At 36.9% G+C, this 14,099-nt stretch overlaps 1 protein-coding gene across 10 annotated transcripts in view; it reads left to right on the top strand.

Annotated features, from left to right (window-relative positions):
• Positions 1–6,668: 6,668 nt before the first annotated feature.
• Positions 6,669–14,099, top strand: part of LOC126183678 (pumilio homolog 3-like) — a 205,136-nt gene continuing 197,705 nt past the window's right edge. For 9 of the 10 annotated variants that reach the window (XM_049925845.1, XM_049925847.1, XM_049925849.1 and 6 more), the window contains exon 1: positions 6,669–6,823. The gene's annotated coding sequence lies outside the window, so the exon portion shown is untranslated. Of the gene's footprint in view, positions 6,824–6,960; positions 7,048–14,099 lie in introns of those variants that run through there. The other variant, XM_049925846.1, reaches the window with a different exon arrangement.

Below are 14,099 nucleotides of genomic sequence, written 5' to 3' on the forward strand. Positions count from 1 at the left end.
GAAAACCAGAGGGAATAGTTACCGGTAATGCTTCGTATTTCATTAGTAAACATTGGAAGAAAGTAATGTCTGAACAGCAAATCCGACATACTTTTATCAACCAACACAGACTTCAAAGTAGCCCGATAGAGCGTGTGTTTAGGGAGTTAGAAGATTTATGAGGACACATATATCCAAGAACCATGTAAAATGGATTGAGATGTTATCAGTTTTTGAAAGTATACATAACGACCTACCACATCTCTCTACCAAACGTACGCCTAACGAAGTATTTTTAGGGAAACAGGACTCTGGAGAGTGGTTGTCAACTCTTCCAATAATGACTGAAACTCCTATGAAGAGAGAAGGTCTATTTAGAGTAGTCCACCAGTTATAACAGCATCAGGCTTGTATTAGGAAAAGACAATTTGACAAAACAGTGAAACCTATATCTTATTATAAGATTGGTGATAAGGTTTTAGTCCTTAAATATCCAAAGTCGTCGATATGGAAGAAAATCAATAGGACGTGGAAAAATTTGTTCAACGGAACATGTCAAATAATAGACAAACCTTTTCCATGTATTTATGTATTAGCTGATGAAAAAGAACCATGTGAAAAAGGGTATTTATCATCATGTGAATGTAAAGAGATTTATTTCAAAGTAATAAATTTTTTTTAATTTTTAGATTAATATTTTTGTTGTTGAATTTCAATTATGTTTCAAGAAGTTACTTGATGTGCCTGCAAGTTTATCATACAAAGAAGATTTTAATTTTGAAAAATATTTGTTGTGTAGGTAGGCTTTACACCTATTATAGATACTAGTCTTGTTCTGAATATAGAAAGTAGATTTGTTTGAGGATTATCATTATTAGAGGCAGGAAGGCTTCACGCCTTTGAAAAAAAGTTATTTGAAGATTTGTGTGAAGTTTTCTTTAAGTATTATTAAGTGTAGCAAGGCTTCACGCCTTTAAGAAGATTTATTTGAGAATTTATCTGAAGTTTTATTTAAAGGTTATTAAACGTAGGATGGCTTCACGCCTTTAATAAAGTTGTTCAAGCATTTTTTTTTTGAAAGATGCTAGGTGTAGGAAGGCTTCACGCCTTTAATAAAGTTGTTCAAGCATTTGTTTGAAGGATACTAGGTGTAGGAAAGGCTTCACGCCTGTGTTTAAGAATTATTAGCTGTAAGGATACTACTCACTTTTAATAAAGTTTCTTTAAGAATTTGTTTGAAGAATATTATCTGTAGGGAGGTTTCACGCCTTGGATAAAGTTTGTTTGAGGATTTGAAGAACACTAGTTGTAGGAAGGCTTTACGCCTTTGGAAAGACTTGTTTAAAAAAGATTTGTTTAAAGGTTATTTTTCTTAAAAAGGCTTTACGTTTTTAATAAGAAGTGTTTAAAGAGTTGTTTGAAGATTATTCAGTATAGATAGGTGTTAGGCTTGTTGTAAGAATTATTTAATTTATTACTAAGTTAACTAATGGTTCATGCCTATAGAAGATTTTACTTGGAAGAAAGGATAGGATGACAAGGTGTAGGCTGGTTTTACGCCTGAATATTGGTAAAAATTAATAAGTTTGAAGTCTTAAATTATTATTTTCAAATGTTTTAGTGAGAACAAGTATTAAAGTTTAATGTAATGAAAATTTGTCATCGTTTTTGCTGTGTTAAATTTTAATACTTAGATTATACTAAGTAAAGGTGACACAACGAAATATCTCAACAGTATTTCTGATGGGTAGGAAAGAGTGTTGTCTCAAGGTTGTCTACTTCTCTTGCGTAGTCCTTTAACAAGAATGGTTCAGTAAAAGGAGAACTTTGTGTTTTGAAAAAAGTGTTGTGTGAAGTGTTAGTGATCCGAGATATTAGTGACGGGTGAAGTAATTCTTCATATGAAACTGGTAAAACCTGCAAATGCAATTTCTTCATGAGTACAGTAACTTAAAACGATTTGGACTCAGGAGTTGGAATACATAGAAGGTACTGGAAGTATATAGACAATTGTGTGATTAACTGATGGCCTCTGACACGTAGGTTGAACTGAACAATGTTATAAACGTGGGGGGGGGGGGGGGGCAGTCAAAAGAAGATATTATATAACAGAATGTGCATGAATTAACTTAAAGTCAATGGAATTCGTCGAGCCTACTGTTCCAATATAAAAACGAACAGTAGTATTATTATGTTGGTAATCAACGTCAGAGATGCAGTTTTAACGGCTGCATGCAGCAGAACATTGGACTTCAGGATGTAGGTCTCAGTCGCAAGCTAAAAGAAGAGGCGGCCGAGTGAAGATCCAAATCATACAAGGCTGCCTGGTACGATTTGGTGCAGTAGCAGCTTCTCATTGGCGAATCTTATCATCAGAAGAAGATTCAAGAAATTATTGAAGATCAAGTCTTGTAAGATTTGTTTTGTATAGAGTCATGATGTTTTTAAACAGAGCAGTTCGCTTAGACTCTTTATAATATAAGTCATATATTTATATTGTAGAAATGTGTAGTGGCAGTTCGCTTAGGCCAAAATTATTAATTTTGTTATATAATATGTCTTGAGATATTTAGTGGGCAAACCTATTAAGCTCGTCTAAATTTTAATGTTTGTCAGTCATACTGTAACAAAATTTTGTATGATGTGCATGGAGTATGAATGAAAGAAAAAAGACAGGAAAAGTCACACCCATTGCTAGGACAATGATAAGTGAAGGCAGTTTACGGTTATCATAGTCCTGAGGGGGGGGGGGGGGATGTAACACCTACAGCATCTCTCGGTGTTGGAAAAACAAAAATAGCTCCCAAATTAGCTCCCATGTCCTTAAAATGTCAATTCACAAAATGACCCAAGTCCCTCCACAAGTAGTAATTACGAAAAATAAATAAAAAACAAAGAGAGGGAAATATCTAGTATAGAAAGCAAAAGAAAAGAAAAGGAAAATTTAATTATAAATTTTAGAAACATGGGAAGGGGGAAAACAGTAAAAAATATTAAAATATTAGTTATTCCATTATGTAAGAAAATCAATATTATAGTCATAGAACGTAGGTCTGGGACACCAAGGATAGTGTTTATTAAAGTATAAATAGCCATACGTTGTAATTACGATACTCCAGTCTCTAAACTGTTCTAGTTCGGAAGTTATTTAGGACGTACAGCTTTAGAGAACAACAATTGAGACTTTATTAAACGGGGATCAAGAATAGATCGTGACGAGATTGTTTTTGAGGATTGTCAATTCAAGACTTCAATTTGGACATTTATCAGATTAGATAAATGGGAAGGTGAATAGTAATCTCTTTGGCTTTAATGTAAATTCGTGTGAATATTTAAACGCTTTACTGAATTGAGAATTTTAACCGGATTCGGACTTTGAATTGTGATAGTGGGAAACTAATTCACATGACTAGTGATCATAGTTAATGACAGTTTGCGGATATTAAACAGAAATCACTTATTTACTGAAAATGGCAGGATAGTATCTAACATCTCTGATGCTAGCAGGAATCCTACTTAGACATCTAATTAAAGAACTTCTTTAATGAGATCGTATGAGTGAACCTATTTATTAATAATTCTTGTCAATAAACTGACGTTGTTAACTTGAAACACAATACAAGTCTTGACCATAAATTTAACTTAGATTAATAAACGTTAAGGTTACCTGATCTATGTCAAGAACAAACTAGCGATTCGTAACTAAAACAATTGAACAAAAGGTTAAAGTATCGTCGTCTGTAAACATTGGTAGTAAAGCTACTAAAGATTTTTTTCTCTCAGAGTTGGGAAGACTATACGTGTAGTGACCCACGTTTAACATTGGATTTTAAAATTAATCAAACAGATGCTTAGCTGGGACAATATTAAATAAAAGTAAAACCCTTCAATGACAGTCAATGTGTAAAAAATAAAATCAAACTTTCACCTATTAGATGATAAAGCGAAAACAGGAAAAGGGCTGCTACAACGGACACAACAGAAACATGAGCAAAGTTGGCTGTCCCCAGAGCCATCCCTAACCCCACATTGATTCGCCTCACAGCTCGTTCAAGGTGTGGTTGATCATGACGCCGGAACTGCTCAACGAAGTTTACATTGCTGCCATGAGTCAGGGAAGCTATCTTGTCCAGGTCACCACCTATGTCACAAGCCCCATCCCTGTCCAACCTGTTTCCCGCCCCACCCACCATCACTACATGGTCCTCTTTTGTAAAGTTCTTACATAAAGACCCTAGGTCATCTATCACATGTCTTAGCCCTGCATTTGGCTTGAAGATACTGGTGACCTGGTACGCTGCCCCTAAACGTATCCGTAACTGAGGGTCTACATCTCGCGCATGGCTACTACCTAGCAGCAGCACTTGCTTCTTCCTGACTTTGTACATTCCTAGTCTTCTTGGCCTCGATTGAGGTGTGCTACACATTTCCTGTTCCTCGTTCTACCTGAGGCTTTTTGGTGTTGATGATAAAATTGTCAGATCGCGCCCTCTTTCTTCCTATCCTCCTACCAGCTGCCAGTTCCCAACCACCTGCCTCCCCCTATCACCATTGATCCTTATGAGTTCCTTCCTTGCTTCCCCCAACTGTGCCTGAAGGGCACAGATTTTCCTTCCCTGTTCCCCAATCAAAACGTTCCTGCTGCATACTCTGCAGTTCCATGAGAGAGCCTCTTCTGTTCTCACAACATTCTCCCAACTGCATCCCCCCTCCCCCCCCCCCCCCCCCCAGTGAAAATATTTCCTACAAGATTGACAACAAATCCCTCTACTCACTACCCTATAACAGCTCCCACATTTCTCACTCAGGATCAGTTTCGAAATAATAATTAAGTTTAAAGAATGTTTTAAATTTGTCATGATTGCGAGATTGGCTGTGTGTAAACAAAAACCCACACAAAGGTCTTATGTGCGGTGGTTGTTGTTTTTGTACTGATTTAGAGATACAATTACAGGAGAATGAATTTGTCATTAATTTGCTTTTAGAGAATTTACGTTATCAGGCGTTTTTCGTCAGGTTTTTAAACATTTATAAAAATGGTTCAAATGGCTCTGAGCACTATGGGACTTAACATCTGAAGTCATCAGTCCCCTAGAACTTAGAACAACTTAAACATAGCTAACCTAAGGACATCACACACATCCATGCCCGAGGCAGGATTCGAACCTGTGACCGTAGCGGTCACGCGGTTCCAGACTGTAGCGCCTAGAACCGCTCGGCCACTCCGACCGGCAAACATTTATACCTTGAGAAAGTAAGGCCTAGATCGTGTCTATCTAACTAGTAAACAATACGAAATGTGTTAGTTAAATATGATTTAGAAACGTTTAATTACATTAATCCAGACTGTAGCGCCTAGAACCGCTCGGCCACTCCGACCGGCAAACATTTATACCTTGGGAAAGTAAGGCCTAGATCGCGTCTATCTAACTAGTAAACAATACGAAATGTGTTAGTTAAATATGATTTAGAAACGTTTAATTACACTTTTATTGCGACAATAGACACTGGTGAAACTAGTAGCTGTCTTTTTTAAACGAATTTTGCACTATCAAGAAAACTTGAATAGAATTTTTTGTGTTTATGTCACGCAAAATTTCGGGTTATGTTACGATTATCGGGACTTCAGCTAAAGAACAAGTTTTTTCAAGGACAAGCGCTGCTGGGACGCTAATACTCAGTTGTGTGACAAAAATGGTCACTACAGCAAGTATACAAAACAAAGAAAATTTAAATTTGACACTATTTCCTCTTATAAGTTATTTTAGTGGGCGATGAAAATACCTGTGATCTTATTCGGCGGCCATCTTGATTAGCATCAAATGGAACTTTAGTAGCAATTTTAGTCGCAATTTTTTCTCTCTCCGACGGCTGATGGCGTAAATGACGCAGATCACACTTCAATCCATGAATTCCCTCACTTTGATTCCAACTGGGCAAAATCTATTGATCTTACAGCTTCCCTGTGGTTTCATGTGTCGTTTTCCGATGGACTTTGATTTGTAAAAGCCAGACCGGCGACACTAGTAACTGTGTTCCATTAGTACAAGTTTGAACACCCCTAAATCTGATGAATGAAATTTTATCCTCAGTTTCGGTTTCTTCTTTCCATGACGTGGAATCACTGCATCATTGAAACTGTAGTTCCTGATACATCAGTTGAGCATCGTGAATATGTTTAAAATATTCAAGAATGTCCGCTTTCTTCGAAGCGTAAAAGTCACAAATATTGCAAATAGCAGCAGTCTTGTGGTCAAGAGAGGAATCTCCAGCATGGAATAGTCTTTCATGCAGCCGAAGAGCTGACACTTGAGTTAAACCTTTGTTACAGGAACTGCATAAAATGATCGCCTGCTCCTTTGCTCCTTATTTTCTTAGGCACAATAATTATTTCTTCTTTCTTAGAAGACTATGCGTTTTTTAACATGCCTCTGTAAACCTCAGTGGAGTTCATAGTCACGTTGGCATAAGGGACACACGAACATTATGAGATAGTAGTTGAATTATCTTTCGCTATGGGCACAAAAGTAAATCATAAAGCGCGCTACAGGCAACTAACGGAGGAGAAACTTCGCGAATGCGGTCTGCCGTTACGATCGAGCATGCGCAGTGAAGAAGTGGCATGAGGTCTCCACTATCTCTGGTCGCTAGTGATTTTCAGGGGCTGAAAAGCAGCAGCGATCCGGATTGGCTGGCGTCAGAGATGACGTCATGGTCTTTAGCCTATCAGCAAACCCAGGGACCGGTGTTTATTGATCCACATGTTATGTTTTCGACGATGCTGGGCTGTGACTGTGTTTGTTACGCCGGCTGAAGAAAAGTTGAGTTATCTGTGTAGTGCAGAGTGAGTAATTCATATATTTATGTACCTGAATTAACGTATTAACTTTGTTTTAACTGTACCCAAAACTAACGCCGTGTACCTTATGTCTAATGCTGATTTCTATTATTTTACTTAAAGGATAAGTGTTTGCAAACATGTTTATTTCTGTTTGCAAAGAAACACGAAGCAACAAGTAGAAATACAGCAGAAACAAAATCTGAGAAGTAGACAGTACATTCTACAGGGTAATTAGTTACTATTTCCAGTGTTTGAGGCGACAAAAGTAACTTTTATTAATTCAAATAATACTTGTAAAAATTTTCTTTCGCGCCAGTGTGTAACTTGGAAACTGATTATATTAATTGTAATGATTGCTTTCATCTTATAATCTGTATGGTGAACTGTATCTAGATATTTTGTAGATAGTTTTAGTATTTTGTCAAATCCTTTGATTGTTTTTATAGTTTCTGGCCAAAAATGATTTACATTTTGTCCCTATCAAAAGTATTAATTTGTGAACAATTATAGTGTGTTCGTTGTGTTATGGTTGTCAGTCGCAAATGTAGCTCATGTCGTCAAGTGTTTCAGTTTCATAAACAACAGTGCTTATTTTAGTAAAGCTCAGTTCATGGCAGCATGTTGAAAGATGAGCTTATAATTTGAAACCCATTTTTGGAGTGTTTGTTGGACAAGAACCCATTTGGGTATTAATGTTGGACTTCAACTAGGACAGCATGACTACTGTTTTACAGCCAAAATTTGCTGTTGAAGAGCAGTGGAAAATTTTCTTCAGGAACCCATGAATAATCTTATGAAATCTATACCAGTCACATGTATAGCAGTGTTTCGTGTTTGTGGTGAACTCCTGCCCTTCTATGGCAGTATTGAATTGCATAGTATACACTTGGTTTTGTCTAAATTAGTGGTAATCCATTTCCTTTGAATCAGCTCTTTATTTTTCAGTATTTTGTTTGATGCATTTTCATTTCTCCTGTTATATCTTGAGTTCAGTAGTTTGGCTTTTAAGAGTACTTATAGCAGCTTGTTCCAGTGTATTATAAACTTACTGGTTCTGAAAGAATACCCTTTTGTGTGTGTGTGTGTGTGTGTGTGTGTGTGTGTGAGAGAGAGAGAGAGAGAGAGAGAGAGAGAGAGAGAGAAAGAGAAAGAGAGAAGGGGGGACGTGAGTGAATGAAATGCAACACGTGAGGTCAGTTTTTGTTCAAATGGGACTTAGATTACAACCAGAAATAACTGAAATGTAGAATTATGTCATAATATAGGATATGACGTTTAAAATGGTTAGGGGCATTCCAAGTGAAATAAACAAATGAAAAATTTGTTTATTTGAATTTAAGTATGTGCGTATTATTCACAAATAGTTGCACAAAATATTTTTTTATATTTTTCTGATGAAAGGTTACTGAGTAATGGGCACTTTTTAAAAAGACTTGTGGAACAACATTTATTTATTCACAACTTCTCTTCTGTGTAAGCTAGAACAGTGGAACTTGAGTTCATTTAAAAGCTGTTTTAAAGAGCTTTCGTATAATATAAAACATAATTAGTGGAATATATATATATATTTTAATAGAAACATCATTTACTTCCCTGTTGATTACAGCAAGAATGTCTGCGTGTGGTTGAGGAATGTGAAAAATTATGGACAAGGCATATGCATGTAAGAAACTAACTGTAATTTCGTCCTTTGCTTGATTTTTCCAAACTACACAGGCTGACCACCAGTGTCCATTATATGCACAAGCAATATATCCTTTTACATCAGCAAATGATGTTGGGTCACAACAGCTATCACCACGTCAATTTTGCTATCATTAGAGTCTGACAAAAATTTTCTTATTATTTTGTTCTTGCTTTGGGGAATAAGTGTGTGAAGTTTTGTGTCCCTATAACTGCACAGCATTTCTCAAATGTCTCTGCAAGCTTCATTTCCATGATCTTCCACAATATCATACTTGACACTGATCTATTCTACATTATCCTTGAAAAACACAAAGTTGCCCGGGTGTCATGATTTGATCACTGTATGGACATTGCAGACTGGCTTGGGCTGTCAATACCATCAATAGCTTGTTTACCATAGAGATGGCTGAAAATGCCACTGTGCTTCTATGTGGAAATCTTCATGATAGTGCAGGTTGATAAAGTTCTGTTTTCATAGTGAACTGCCACTCCACCAGTGGGATCATAAATTTTCCTTTTTTTTTTTTTTTTTTTTTTAATTAAATTTTTTGGTCTGAACGTCAATGAAGTAGCACTGGAACAGACGCACAGCAACAAAGTCGTGTGAGGCATTCTTGTATGATAAGACATTTGCTCAAGTTTGTCACCATTTTTGTAATAAACTACAAAGGGATGATTTGTTGCTTGTGTGTCGGTCCACTGGTAACCTTGAACTTCATCCTGTACAATAAATGTGTAACTCTTGCAAACTCACAATCACCAACAACTCAATTGTTGACTGGCCATAGAGGAATCTCATGTAAATGATTTTAACTTGTGAAAAAAAGAATGAATAAAGTCCTTGGAGGATTTTGTGACAGTTTCTGAAGATGCACTATCAACAGAGACCAGATCAACTATTCTTTGTAATTTATCTGGTCAGTATCGTTAGTATCCAACAATTTTTGTAAATACTTTTTAAGTGTTTCTTGTCCTAGACAGTACTGACATTCACCAAAGTGACAAACGGGCAAGGATGGGCTACACATGACTTGTGCAATACTGTCGTTATAGGGTTTTATTGGAGTGTCAATATTCACTTTCAGCTGAGGAATGTTACACCCAGTCAGCAAAAGTTTGAAGTTTTGGTGAGTAGTACACACACACAAACGCTCTGCATACCACTGCTTCCAGCTAAAAATACAGTTTTTGGGCTGTAGCTCGGTAAACTTTGAAAAACCAATGTGGAGCCCTGGATAGCCGTCTTTGAAGTGTACATAAATTTCTTTCAAATTACTTAAAACTAGTCATTTACACACTTGAATTTTATCTCCATCAACTCTTATGAGCACAAAATGTTTTTTAACTAGTCATTGACCTGCTTATCTTATCAGAACACTAAATTTTTTTACAAAATGAGCAGTCGCCTGATTAAAAGTCTGGCTAGGTTTTGGATTGGAAGAAGATAAAATACCTTTGGCCTTCACCAGATCTTTACTTTTCTAACCTTTTGTATATAATCTTTAAAATGGGGATCTTTTGCTTCTATTAAGATATTTTAGCTGTATAGGTCTAGTTATTAATTTTGAGTTACTACTTTAGCTAGTGCTACACTTTAAAACACAGTTTTTTGGTTGAAAGCTACAATTTCATAGCCCAAGTAATAAATCTGACTATGTTTCTGTGAAATTGTTATGGGTTGTAAGATTAAAATAACAATAATTTATTTGAATGACATTTAACAGAAACACAATAAACATAAAACTGCTTTTGGTAGTGATCTCATACTCATTGGAGTATCATCTTTCACTCTCTGCTGAGGAGTGTTGCACCCAGTCAGGGTAAGTTTGAAGTTTTGGTGGGTAGTACACACACAAACACTGTATGTAACACTGCTTCCAGCTAAAAAATAATTTTTGGTGTGTTACTGAGCAAACGTTGAAAACCCAATCTGGAGCCCTGGATGATTATCTTCAAAGTGTATATAAATTTCTTAAAACTAATCATTTAGGAAGTTGAATTTTATCTCCATCAACTCTTATGAGCACAAAATGTTTTTTAACCAGCTATTGACCTGCTTATCTTATCAGAACAATAAAAGTTTTTTGCAAAATGAGCAGTCGCCTGATTAAGAGTCTTGCCAGATTTTGGATTGGGAGAAGAGAAAATACCCTTGGCCTTCTCCAAATCCTTTACTTGTCCAGCCTTTTGTATATAGTCTTTAAAATAGCAGTTATTCACTTGTATTAAGATACATATTTTAGATATGTAAGTCTACACATTAATTCTGAGTTATTAATTTAGCCAGTGCTAAACTCTAAAACACAGTTTTTGTATGAAAAGTACAATTCTGTAGCCCAAGGAATAAATCCAGTTTAGATTCTGTAAAATTGTCACAGGTAGTAAAATTAAAAGAACAATTCACAATTTCAATGACATTTTACAGAATCACGATAAACATAAAATTGCTCTTGATAGTGAGCCCATGTTTATCCAAAGTTGAAACTTTTACAACATGTAGAGGAAAACAGTTTGTTTCACATATATTTTTTTTGAGGATTTTAAAAAGTACAGTTTTTCAAAATCCAGTAAATTCAATAATGATGTTTTTATTAAAAATGTGTATATATTTTCAACTAGTTATGTTTTATTTTATATGAAAGGGCTTTCAAATGAACTTGGTTTTAGTGTTTCAGCTTAATTAGAACAGGAGTTGTGAACAAATTAATATTGTTCCGCAAATCAAAAATTTGATTTTTGTACTTTTTTCAGCACCTATGACTCTGTGACCTGTTGTCAGAAAACGGTACAAAAAATTGTTTTGTGTTACTATTTATAAATACTACATGCATACTTATTTAAAATAAATCTAAGGAAGTCAGGTTGCAGCACTTGTTGATTTGACATGCAATAACCCTTTAATAAGTATAGTGTAATTGATTGGCACAAGTTATGGGAGAGCAATATTTGGTAGTGACTGATCAAAGCTGACATTTGATGTGCTATTACATAACTGTGGAAACTTTTACTGTCATCATAATTATATTTCATTAACCATACTATGTGGATATCATGAAAACTGGTATCTGGGACGTGGAATGAATTCAAAGATGAACATGTCACCCCAGTGAAATGCAATGAAGTGACAAAACAAAAGACTGTTGTATTACAGTTTTAGTTCTGATTGTAAAGTAAGCTACAGCATATTTAAGAAATACTGTAAAGATGCTGTGCAAGGAAGTAGAAAAAGTTGCCTGACAGAATGTTCTTTAATACATTCTTCAGCTCCACCACACTATTTACTTAACGGTTAATATGCTCCAACAGATTGTTGAGTACATGGATACCAGTGTAGCTGACCCATTTCTGTATTAATGTTAAACTTACCAAGTCTCTGATTCTGATGTCGTGTTCAAACTCCTCGCGCCCGCATCTCGTGGTCGTGCGGTAGCGTTCTCGCTTCCCACACCCGGGTTCGATTCCTGGCGGGGTCAGGGATTTTCTCTACCTCGTGATGGCTGAGTGTTGTGTGCTGTCCTTAGATTAGTTAGGTTTAAGTAGTTCTGAGTTCTAGGGGACTGATGACCATAGATGTTAAGTCCCATAGTGCTCAGAGCCATTTGAACCAAACTCTTCGCCATATCTTTTCTTGAGAAAATAGAAGTATTGCTAATTAGGAAGACCATGTCAAAATACTAAGTTTTTGAAGAAGTCTTTGCAGGATGTTCTAGAATTAACACCAGATATGGTTCATGTATCATGCTTCTGTATACTGAAAATACCATTTGTAAGTTGAGTTTCCACAAACATAGAAAGCATTCCAAGGAACAATGCGTGATCACCAGTTACAGAAGAATTGCCATGGAATCAAAAACTTGGCGAAGTGACACATCAGAAGAAGAAATGTTGGGTATGGCCTTTCCGTGATAGATTCCCAGAGTGAGACACAGAATGAGCTGTATATCGTTCAAAACAGTATAAAGAAAATGAACGAAGAAGATCAAAGAGTGTCTCAGATTGGCAAAGGATAAAACAACCCACTTGCAATGTTGGGAATATACTGCCTACCATGTGCATGTGGTAAAGACTATGTTGGAATGACTGGGCAATCAGTTAGCACCAGGATTACCGGATGTATGCAGCATTGCATGTTGGGACAGGTAGAGAAAGCAGCTATGGTGGAGCTCATGCTGTGTGAGACCAACCATGTAATAAAATTTGCTGACATAGAAAGTTTTGCTGCAGAGAAGAGCTACCATACCTACTTGTTCAGGGAAGCTATAGAAATCCAGAAAAATGACTATAGCTTCAACAAGAAAGAGGAATGTTTCAAGGTGAATGGTTCCTGGATTCACGTGCAGCTGCGAACAACTGTACCAAGTAACAAGGGGAGAACCACAGAGTTAATGACCTCAGAAAAGCCCTCAGATGTTGGCACACCAGATACATATAATCTGCAGCTGCGAGCTCATCTCCAGTTTGCCACCAGCAAAGGGGGGTGAAACTTTGACAATGCCAGTCACTCGTGCTGGCGAAACATCAGAAAAATCAGCAAACAAATATTGGCAAAAGAACCTGAGACAGAAGCCAATAGGCAATTTATCAACAAGTGGCCATGAAAGCTTTAATAATTTTGTGTTGTGTTGTTAGTTGAGAAACAGTAACAGCAGAACATGTTGGGCAGGAGAACTCAGTGACTTTGGATGTGGATTATTCTTTGAATGTCGTATGAGTAACAGATCTATCAGGGACATTTCAGTCCTTCTAAAACTTCCCAAGTCAATTGTCTGTGTTACGGTTGTGATGTGGAAATGTGAAGGAACAGCCACAGTTAAACGGAGACCGGGCAGACCTTATGTGCTGACTGACATTGACCACAGAGCATTGCAGAGGCTGTTTGTAAAAAATCACATGAAATCAACAGAAGGAATCACTTCTTTGTTCCAGAGTGCTACAAGTAGTCCAGCTAGCATAATGACTATGCATAGGGAGTTAAAACGAATGGGGTGCAGTGGCCGAGCCGCTTCTCATGTCACACATTTCTGTAGTCAATGAATGCCAAGTGACACTTGACGTGGTATAAAGAGTGATGACACTGGGCAGCAGATTATAAGAAATGAGTGATTTAGCCTAGAATGTTGTGGCAATCTGATGCAAGGGGTTGGGTTTGTCAAGTGCTTGGAGAATATTATTGCCATCTTGTGCAGTGCCAACAAAGAACTATGGAGGAGGTGGTGTTACAGTATGGGGATGTTTTTTGTGGTTGTGGTGTGATCCCCTTGTTGTGCATAAGAAAATGTTGAATGTGGAAGTTCATGACACATGTTACGGCATTGTGTTACGTATAGAGAAGAGGAAGAGTTCAGAGATGATAATTGTTTGTATCAGCATGACAGTACACCCTGTCATAAAGAAGCTTCTCTAAGGCAATGATTTGTGGGCAATAACATTCCTGAAATGGACTGACCTTCCCAGGGTCCTGATCTGAACCCAAAGGCACACCTTTGGGATGAGTCAGAATGTCGACTTCACCCCAGATCCCCATTGTCCAACCCAGACCCCAGTGTCCAACATCACCACATTATCTGGCTTCAGCTCTTGAGGAAGAAAGGGC

This window comes from Schistocerca cancellata, chromosome 4 (assembly GCF_023864275.1).
Source record: "Schistocerca cancellata isolate TAMUIC-IGC-003103 chromosome 4, iqSchCanc2.1, whole genome shotgun sequence".
In the NCBI taxonomy this organism is placed as follows: Eukaryota; Metazoa; Arthropoda; class Insecta; order Orthoptera; family Acrididae; genus Schistocerca; species Schistocerca cancellata.